The sequence below is a fragment of the Miscanthus floridulus genome, chromosome 17 (assembly GCF_019320115.1).
Source record: "Miscanthus floridulus cultivar M001 chromosome 17, ASM1932011v1, whole genome shotgun sequence".
NCBI lineage: Eukaryota > Viridiplantae > Streptophyta > Magnoliopsida > Poales > Poaceae > Miscanthus > Miscanthus floridulus.
The window spans coordinates 81140812-81151063 of record NC_089596.1 but is presented as its reverse complement, the minus strand read 5'-3'; the positions used below and the strand labels follow the sequence as shown (position 1 = coordinate 81151063).

Below are 10252 nucleotides of genomic sequence, written 5' to 3'. Positions count from 1 at the left end.
CAGTACCTTGAGGTAAATGAAGAACATCAATATTGATTCGTTTTGAGATTAAGTTGGTTTAATTTGATCTTCTTATATGTCCAATACTTGATGACGTGTAGATGATTCCCTGGTGGTGCCAAGTGTATCTCGAGTGCTGGGCGATGATGGTGGAGAGGTGGTTCACGAAGGAGTACCTCAAGATGCATAGGGATGCACGGGACCGTTGTTTGCAGATGCAAGGTCTAGCACACCATCAAGGCAGCCGCAGCCTCACCGGATACAAACAAGCATGGGTACGCGAATTCATTTATCTATTGTGACACTCAGTTCTGCCTGATTTCTAATCATCGTGTTGTCTTTCTCGCAGTCGGCGTCACATAGTGGCCAAGCTTGCTCGGACTTTTAGGCATGGTGTATGGCCCACAAGGGCAAGGCGACGTCCGACGCCTCCTTCAACCTGGAGGACCCGCCCGAGGCATACACGAACCCGAGCGTCCACTCCCGCATCAGTGAGTACACTGAGGTGGCGAGGTCGCTCCATAGGTCAGACCACGATCCGAGCACCCAGGACTTCGATGGAGAGGCCGTCATGAGGGCGGGGCAAGGCAAGAAGCATGGGCAGTTCTGTCTTGGCGACGGCGTCATCGACACGACCTCTACTCCCTCTCTCTCCCAGATCCGAGCATGGAGCACGAGCGAGAGCCCGGCCATTCGCACACGGCCGACCGCTGCACAGCACCGGGTCGACGCACTCGAGGTTATTCATGTTTTACTCGTCATACATTGATCTTTACACACCTTAATTAGCTTTGCATTACTGAAATATTAGAGTGAAATATTGCATGTCTGGCTGGAACAAGAAATGAGGCAACGTCAGGAGCTGGAGGTCGGGCACCAGAGGATGGCGGCCCAGCTGGAGGCCGAGCGGGCCGAGCAGGAGGCCGAGCGGGCCGAGCGGCAGGCCTAGGCGTAGAGGCTGACGGACATTACGGAGTTCCTACAAGGGCTTGGGCAACGTGTGGGCTTCTCTTTGTCAGCTGGGCTGTTGGTTCCACCTCCACCTCCGCGTCCTGCAGCTCCAGCTACTCCTATGAGTATGAAAGTTTTTTTACTTTCGCTTGTGCTTTGCTTGTATGGCCTCTACCTTCGTAGATTAGCTATCCAAATAATCTTGTCTCACATGCAATCTTTTCTTCTTTGTGCAGTCTTCAACTGACGGTGGTTCGAATAATCCACCTCATGCACCTCCGAATGATAGAGCTGGGCCTTCACCATAGTCGCAGTGGCCGAGATGAGTGCACGTTGTATTTTTTCATTTGTTGTTCACTTGGTGATGGACTTGTGATATACTTGTGATGCACTTGTGGACTTTGATGGACTTGTGGATTTATTTGGATGGACTTGAGCACTTATTATTATATATGTGATATATATTATGATGGATGTGATATGTGCGGATGGATGTGTGGATGGATGAGATATATATGTGATGGATGAGATATATATGTGATGAATGAGATATATATGTGATGGATGAGATATATGATTGTATGAATTTATTTGTCATGATAGAATGTAAAAAAAAATTAAAAATTGCCGTTTTAGGTCACTTTTGCCGAGTGTTGCACTCGACAAAGGACCCCATTGCGAGTGCCATGGTCACGGCACTCGGCAAAGCTGGAAAAATAGGCGCTCGGAAAACCATTTTTCTAGCTTTGCCGAGTGCCATGCCCATGGCACTCGGCAAAGAATTTTTTTTAAAAAAAATCAAACTTTGCCGAGTGCCGGCCAGAGGGCACTCGGTAAAAAAAATTAAAAAAAAAATCAAACTTTGCCGAGTGCCGGTAAGAGGGCACTCGGCAAAGAATTTAAAAAAATTCAAACTTTGCCGAGTGCCGGCCAGAGAGCACTTGGCAAAGATTTTTTTTAAAAAAAATTTAAACTTTGCTGAGTGCCGGCAAGAGGGCACTCGGCAAAGAATTTTTGAAAAAAAAAATTCAAACTTTGCCGAGCGTCGGTCAGGGGGCACTCGGCAAAGATTTTTTTTTAAAAAAAATAAAAATCTTTGTCGAGTGCCTGCAGGGTTGGCACTCGGCAAAGCCACTGTCAACGGGGCCGGCGCCGTGACGGTCGCTTTTCTTTGCCGAGTGCTCGATAAAAGACACTCGGCAAAGAGGTCTTTGCCGATCAATTTTTTACCGTGTGTTCTTCGCTGAGTGTCGCACTCGGTAAAGGCTTTGCTGAGTGCAATTTGACCTTTGCCGAGTGCCACAGGCACTCGGCAAAGAACGTGAATCCAGCAGTGATAGAACTTGTAGCGGTATAATGTACTTCGTCCTTCTGATTAACCGTGAAAGCTTCTGGCGCCAAGAGAAGTGATTTCGACTCTCAACACCAAAGAAAAATTGGTAGGCACGTCCAAATCATATTTTGAGGATATACAGAACGCCCAAGGCAACGTGAAGCTGGTTTTTGTTTCCAATCTTGCTACCTCATGTCATGTCGTTTTGAATCGTGGAACACAATAACAAAGAGACAACTGAACTTCTGGATTAGGCCAAATGAACAAGGATTGGCTCAGATTGCCCCAAAAAAAAAACATGAAGTAGGAGTGCAATCGAACTAACATGTCAACTCGTGATATAGCCAGATTTTGAGCTCGGTCCCCATCGGCACCTACCTAGCCGGCTACCTCCCTCACTCACATCCCGCCGTGAAAGGCAGCACCGGCTCGAACGGCTGCACAGCTTTATTTCTTTTTTTATTAATTTGGGAGGGAAATTGCTTGATCATTTCTTAAAATCAGTATTAGTGAAGAAGGTGCAAGCAATTTGTGCAATTATATAAGATCAGTTTGCAATATGTGCATCCAAATCATGCTCATTTATTAATCGAACAGGGCAACCAGAGAAGTCGGGAGATTATTTGGAAAACAGGAACCTACATACATGTATACACACGAAACTCCAAACTTTTAAATCAGAACTTAGAACATCATTGGACTCCATTTTACACATTGAAGTATCCATGGGCACTAAGTATCAGGCCACATATCTGTCTCATTTAGCAAGAACAAGACAATAGGCATGCACATAACAATAAGAAGAGCAGCTAGGCACCTTGAGCAAGCTGCTCAGGAAAGGTTGCAAGAAATAGCACGGCACGGTAAACAAGGTCCAGCCAACTAATCACTGACCCTTAAGTTGGCATTACATAGGTACAAATGGGAAACAATCCTAGAGGCAAAAGGCAGCATGCTTACTCAATTGGCAGATAAGTGTTTCCCCGGATGAAACCTATCAGGTTCAAGTAGATAATCTTAACTTGGTACAACAAGTAGAGGAACTTAAAGCAATCCCAAAGATGGCAGCATTCTTAGTGATACCAGTTGTCAGTGGCTCTTAGTTTCCTAATGTAATTAAGTGGCAGAAGATCTGTCCTCAGCTTTAAGCTTCTATTCAACAACAACAACAACAACAAAGCCTTTAAGCTTCTATTCCATGAAACTAAAACCTGTACAAATTGAAAAGCATAGTAAGTGCCAAGGGGTATCATCTGAAGGCAAGTAAAGATGAGATACAGGAAAAGACTAGCATATGAAAATTTCACGAGACTAAACTGTAGCGAACTGGAATATTCCAAAGCTGGAGTTGTTAACTACTAAAATGTAGATAAAGTAGAATCCTTAATAAATAACTTCCTTCACTCAAGGGCATGCCATCTTGAGGACATTGGAAGTCTTTGACATGCAACTTTGAATTTCACCTGAATAAGTGTCTTGGTATACTATTGTGTTTTTGAGTATTTGACATGCAGCTTTGAATTTTACCAAAATAATTATCATGGTATATAATTGTGTTTTTCTTTTTGACATGCAATTTTGAGCGCCACCTTTTAAATAAAACATCTTTGCACAGAATTGTAAAATGAGTGACCAATCTAAACATTATTTTATATATTTTAAATATATATAGATGGCAGTATTTTCATTAGTTTTGAAGTAACATCTTCGCTGCAAACACAACTAGTATGAAAATCAAGATATCCATTAGAGGCGAATAGCCCTTAATGCAGAATCCTAGATGATAAGGTGGATAGCAAAGCTGTGAAATTAAAGTAGTCAAATGGAAATGGATTTGGGTATCACATCATTTCTATTTGCATTCTTGCATAGAGCTCATCTTCTCTCATAACTGTTCAAACAGCACCTGGATACAGCTTTCTAAGATTGTGAAAACAGATTCAAGGGTCCAAAGTATGATAATGGTTAACCCAACGATAACAAAAATGAAACAAGGAGGGAAACAGATAAGAATATTCTACTAAGGCACTCATACCCTAGTGACTGTGAGGGAGGGAGGCAGGGAGGGGGGAGAGACTCCCAATGGAGGGTATTATCAACTGAACTTCTGAAAGTAACAGTTAGCACAACTTAGAAATTACATATACAACAGGACCTATTTAAAAACCGACATTAGGACATATTTGTGTTATGGTACAGAAATAATTAAGTAACACATTATACTACTGCTCCGCCCCCAAAAATTAGTGCACATGTTTTCTTTCTTTCTAGCTGAGTTCATTCACTTTCCTAAAGTTAGGAGTTTCTTTGTTGCTTTATCTTTCCCACATACAGAGGCAAATAATTGTAATATGGAAGCATGGACAGTGAGTCTATGTGTACAAACACTTGTGAATAAAATGGATCAAATGGTATTTTCCACTTCCCATCGCAGATTTTCATTTCCACAATAACTTGGTATACCCAAATCACTGCTTTATTAACTAATATAGAGTTTCTTTGTAGCTTGCCTGTTATGACCGGCACCCATTATAGGCGTAGGCCCATCAAGGGCTAGGGCTGCCGGCCAGAGGGGGGGCATAAAAGCCCATAGTTATTTTATTTAGTCATATTATTATTAGGGATATTATTATTAGAAAGAAGTATAAATACCTGTAAAGACTTGGAGATTGGATTAAGCAGAAACATACCTAATTGTTTCCGGCTTCCCTTGGGAGCCGGGAGTTCTGCCCTAGCCCTTGCCCCCTCGCTGCAGCCACGGCGCCGCCGCGCCGTCTTCCTCGTGCACTGCGACCTCCCGCTCCGATCTCCCACTCGTACAACCTGCGATCCCTCTCCATCAGGACCCGGGTTCACAGCAGCTTGGTATCGGAGCTTCCAGGCACGATGACCTCCGCTCCGCTCAGCCACGCCGCTCCACCGCCGCTGTCATCCATGCCGCTGCCCACAGCGTCCTCCGAGCTTTCAACCGCGTCCGCATCCAACTCGTCGGGCGGCTCGATCACCCTGGACACTCTGGCCGGCGTGGTCGATCAGATCGGCCGCAACATGGACCAGCTACGAGTTCTTGGTGATGCCGTTTGGCCTCTCCAACGCTCCGGCCACGTTCCAGGCATTGATGAACGACGTCCTCCGCCCATATCTCCGCAGGTTCGTCCTGGTGTTTTTCGATGATATACTGATCTATAGCTTTTCGTGGGCGGAGCACCTGCAGCACGTCAGTGTCTTCCTCAATGCTCTCCGCGGCCACCGTCTCCACCTCAAGCGTTCCAAATGCTCGTTTGGGGCCTCCTCGGTGGCCTACCTTGGCCATGTCATATCCGCCGCGGGTGTTGCCATGGATGCAGACAAGATCGCGGCGGTCGCCTCGTGGGCCGTTCCGCGGTCTGCCCGGGCCTTGCGCGGCTTCTTAGGCCTCGCCGGCTATTACCGGAAGTTCATCCGGGACTTCGGCGTCATCGCAGCGCCACTGACGCGTCTCTTGCGGCGAGACGCGTTCGCCTGGGACACCGAGGCCGACGCGGCCTTCCTGGCGCTCAAGGGCGCCCTCACCACTGGGCCGGTCCTTCAAATGCCTGACTTCGACAACATCTTTACGGTGGACAGCGACGCCTCGGGTGCAGGGTTCGATGCCGTCCTTCACCAGGGCGAGGGCCCTCTCGCCTTCTTCAGCAGACCGTTCGCCGCACGCCACCTTAAGCTCGCCGCTTACGAGCGGGAGCTCATAGGATTGGTGCAGGCGGTACGACACTGGCGGCCGTACTTGTGGGGGCGCCACTTCCTCGTCCGGACATACCACTACAGCCTCAAGTACCTTCTGGATCAACGCTTGTCAACGGTGCCTCAGCATCAGTGGGTCAGCAAGCTGTTCGGTTTCGACTTCGCCGTCGAGTACCGTCCGGGCCGCCTCAACACGGTGGCAGACGCCCTCTCCCGCCGCGACGTCGACACTGCTCCCGACATCGGCGCTACAGCAGCAGCCGCGAGCATCTCGGGACCGTCTTTCTCTTACATCGACGACGTGCGCCACGCCACGGCGACAGCACCGGACGCCGCGCTCCTGTAGGAACGCCTGCGCGCGGGTGAGCTGGCCGCTCCCTGGCGCGAGGACGCCGGACTCCTGCTGCACGGTCACCGCATCTTCGTTCCCGACGTTGGCAACCTGCGACATCAGGCTAGGCCATGAAGGCGTTCAGAAGACACTACATCGTCTTCGTTCGGATTTCTATTTCCCGGGCGATCGCACGTCCGTGCAGGATTGGGTGCGCTCCTGTGCTGTTTGTCAACGCAACAAGACTGATGCTTTTTGGCCGTCGGGGCTCCTGCGGCTGCTGGAGGTGCCGTCCCAGGTGTGGGCGGACATCACCATGGACTTCATCGAAGGGCTGCCCAAGGTAGGCGGCAAGTCGGTCATTCTCACCGTCGTCGACCGCTTCTCCAAGTATGCGCATTTCATTGCGCTCGGTCATCCCTACACTGCCACGTCCGTCGCCCGCGCCTTCTTCGACGGCATCGTCCGCCTTCACGGGTTTCCGACGTCCATCGTCAGCGACTGGGACCCCGTGTTCACCGGCCACGTGTGGCGCGACCTCTTCAAGATGGCCGGCGTGAATCTGCGCATGAGCACGGCGTTTCACCCTCAGACGGACAGGCAGTCGGAGGTGGTGAACAAGGTAATCGCAATGTATTTGCGCTGTGTTACAGGTGACCGGCCTCGCGCTTGGGTGGATTGGCTCTCGTGGGCGGAATATTGCTATAACACATCTTTCCACACTGCCCTCCGCGCGACGCCCTTCGAGGTGGTGTACAGCCGTCCCCCGCCCGCCATCCTGCCATATCGGCCGGGGACAGCACGTACTGAGGCCGCGGATGCTCTTCTTCGCAGCCGTGATGACATGCTCGCTGAGGTCCGTCAACGCCTTATTCAAGCTCAGCAACTTGCGAAGAAGTACTACGATGCCAACCACAGGGAGGTGGAGTTCGATGTTGGGGCGTGGGTCTGGCTGCGCCTCCTCCACCGTACGGCGCAGTCGCTGGACCCTCGTGCCAAGCACAAGCTGGGGCCTCGCTGGGCTGGGCCCTTCCGCGTGCTGGAGCGCATTGGCCACGTCGCTTATCGCCTACAGCTGCCTGACGGCGCGCGCCTCCATGATGTTTTCCACGTCAGCCTGCTGAAGCAGCATTGCGGCGATCCTCCGACGGCGTCCGGTGTGCTGCCCCCGACGCAGGACGGACGCATTCTGCCAGCCCCGGATCGGGCATTGAGGGTGCAGCAACGCCGAGGTGTCTGGAGTGTATTGATTAAATGGCTCGGGTTGGCTGAGGAGGATGCTACATGGGAACGCGTCGACGACTTCAAGGCTGCCTATCCCGACTTTCAGCTCGAGGACGAGCTGTTTTCGCAGGTGGGGAGAGATGTTATGACCGGCACCCATTATGGGCGTAGGCCCATCAAGGGCTAGGGCTGCTGGCCAGAGGAGGGGCATAAAAGCCCATAGTTATTTTATTTAGTCATATTATTATTAGGGATATTATTATTAGAAAGAAGTATAAATACCTGTAAAGACTTGGAGATTGGATTAAGCAGAAACATACCTAATTGTTTCCGGCTTCCCTTGGGAGCCGGGAGTTCTGCCCTAGCCCTCGCCCCCTCGCTGCAGCCACAGCGCCGGCGCGCCGTCTTCCTCGTGCGCTGCGACCTCGCGCTCCGATCTCCCACTCGTACAACCTGCGATCCCTCTCCATCAGGACCCGGGTTCACAGCATAACTTTAATTTACCCATACGTTAAGCCAAACAAAAGAAATATAGAAATCGTGAGAGTGTTGCTAGCTAACTTACTGATGTTAAGTTTGCTCAGGAACTTCAAAACTTTAAGAACGGCTCCATCAACCTGTCCACAAATGATTACAACTTGCTTAAGGTGTGATGATATGGTTGGTGGTGGCTCCTTTGGATTGAACCTTCCTTTCATTTCCACATTAACTTCAGGTATCTGCATTTGCATTATCATAAAGAATTAAAGATTTCACCAAGATCAACCAACTATCTACATAAAGTTCTAAGATGCAACAGTTGCCAATTTAGAAATTGTTTACCTCGAAATATAGACAAAGAATAAGGTCCTCTAAAACTGGTGAATGTTCAAGAATACATGCTAGTGGATGCTCATCAGGCACACACCAGTTTTGATTGAGACCCAAAGACTTCAATCGAGTAAAAGTAGGGCAAAGTTTCAAATCCCTTCTGAAAATGAACTGGACATATAGCAACTAGATAAATCAATAAATGTTTAATACCAAAATGATGTTTGAAAAAAAAAGATGAACATGAACATGATGATTTGAGGTCTAAGCATACCTTGTCAGGGTAAGCTAGCAACATCAAAGACTTTGCTTGAGACATACCATGCAAAATCACAGAGGCACTGTCATCTCGTATGCAACCTCCGCAGCTCCCATCACCACAGTCCCCATAGTTAGAACGGCTGCAGCAGTCTTTACAAACCACGCAGATTCCAACACAAGACTTAACCAACAAGGGCATTTTCTCAAGTGCAGGAGTCCTGCCAACAGTGACTTCTAGCACAAATGAAGCAAGATTCGGGGCAAGAATTCGAGCTCCGGAACTCTGGTTGAATGTGGCTCTTTTGATACTTAGATGCCTTAAGGACTTGGATGAGATCCTTTTGGCATGTTTGAAGCTGCAATTTTTAATCTTTAGATCTTGCAACTCAGGACATCTCGAGAAGTCAAGAAAATTATCATTGAACACTAGGCCACGAAGCTTTAGCTTGGTCAGGTGCCTGGAGGCGAGGGGCGGGTCCTCCGGCCGAAGCTTGGTTCGGAGCCTGGAGGCGAGGGGTGGGTCCTCCGGTTGAAGCGGAGCATGGGTATTCCCATGAAAGCTGACTAGCTGAGCCATAGGACCTAGACTTTGGACTGCACGGTGTAACTGACCCAGAGCCTCACATGGCGGACGTCAATAGCGGCTCCGGCGACCCTGAGCTCAAATGTCTCCAGAGGTGAGCTTCCACGGAGGAGCAAAAGGCTGTCCACAAACTCCCGGACCTCCTCGAAGGGCACCGGCGCCTTCCCGTCCGCACGCCAGTGGCAGACTTCCAGAGGCGTCGCCAGCGCCGGGCGAGCACGCAGGTCTGCACGGCCTGCTGCGCGGGGAGGAAGGAGAGGACGCGGCGCAGGATTTCGTCTGGGAGAGCACCGATGCGGTTGCCGCCACTCTCCGGAGATGCTTGCCGCACTCCCTTGAGCGCTTTACCGTCAGGCATTCCGGCGGCCGCAGGGAGGATGCCTAGCTCCGCAGGGCAAGAGGCGACGGGAGTGAGCTGCGAGATTTGGGAACACAAGGCAGATTGGTGTTTTGCGGCTGGCGGCGCGGACGAACTGGGGGAGTGCTGGTTGGCGCCTACTGTAGCTAGGGTGGAGCCATATCCGTGGCCGAATTTTTTGGTTTTTTGACCTTTTTTTTTAATTTTTTCATAAATATGCTCCTATAGCTATGCTTACAAAATCTAGACCCTCAGCTCGGCGCCTAGTAATTGGCGCTGAGATTACACGTCTCGGCGCTATAGTAATTGGCACCTAGGCATTGTGCCCACGCTGACGCCGAGGCAGATGTGGCACAAACGTGGCAGCCAGCTCGGCGCCATAAATCGCGCCAAACTCGGCGCCTACATCTTTGGCGCCGTGCCTCCCTGACAAGTGGGCTCACTTTCCTTTCTCTCTTCTTCCTCTTCCTCTTCCTCTTTCCTTCTCTCTCGTTTGTGCGACTCCCAAGCCCGCTCGCCCGCCGCCGGTGCCGCACCACCATGCTCACGCCCGGTCCTCCACGCCAGCCGCTTCGAGCCCGGCCCAGCAAGCCCCCCGCTGAAAGCTCTAGTTTGGTTTTGGTGAATTGATGAAACCCTAAGTGCTAACCTAGTTCATCAAGTGATCATGAGATAGGTAGC

General features: G+C 50.0%; 1 pseudogene; it reads right to left on the bottom strand.

Annotated features, from left to right (window-relative positions):
- Nucleotides 1-2989: 2989 nt before the first annotated feature.
- Nucleotides 2990-9661, bottom strand: LOC136518928 (FBD-associated F-box protein At4g10400-like; annotated as a pseudogene).
- Nucleotides 9662-10252: the final 591 nt, after the last annotated feature.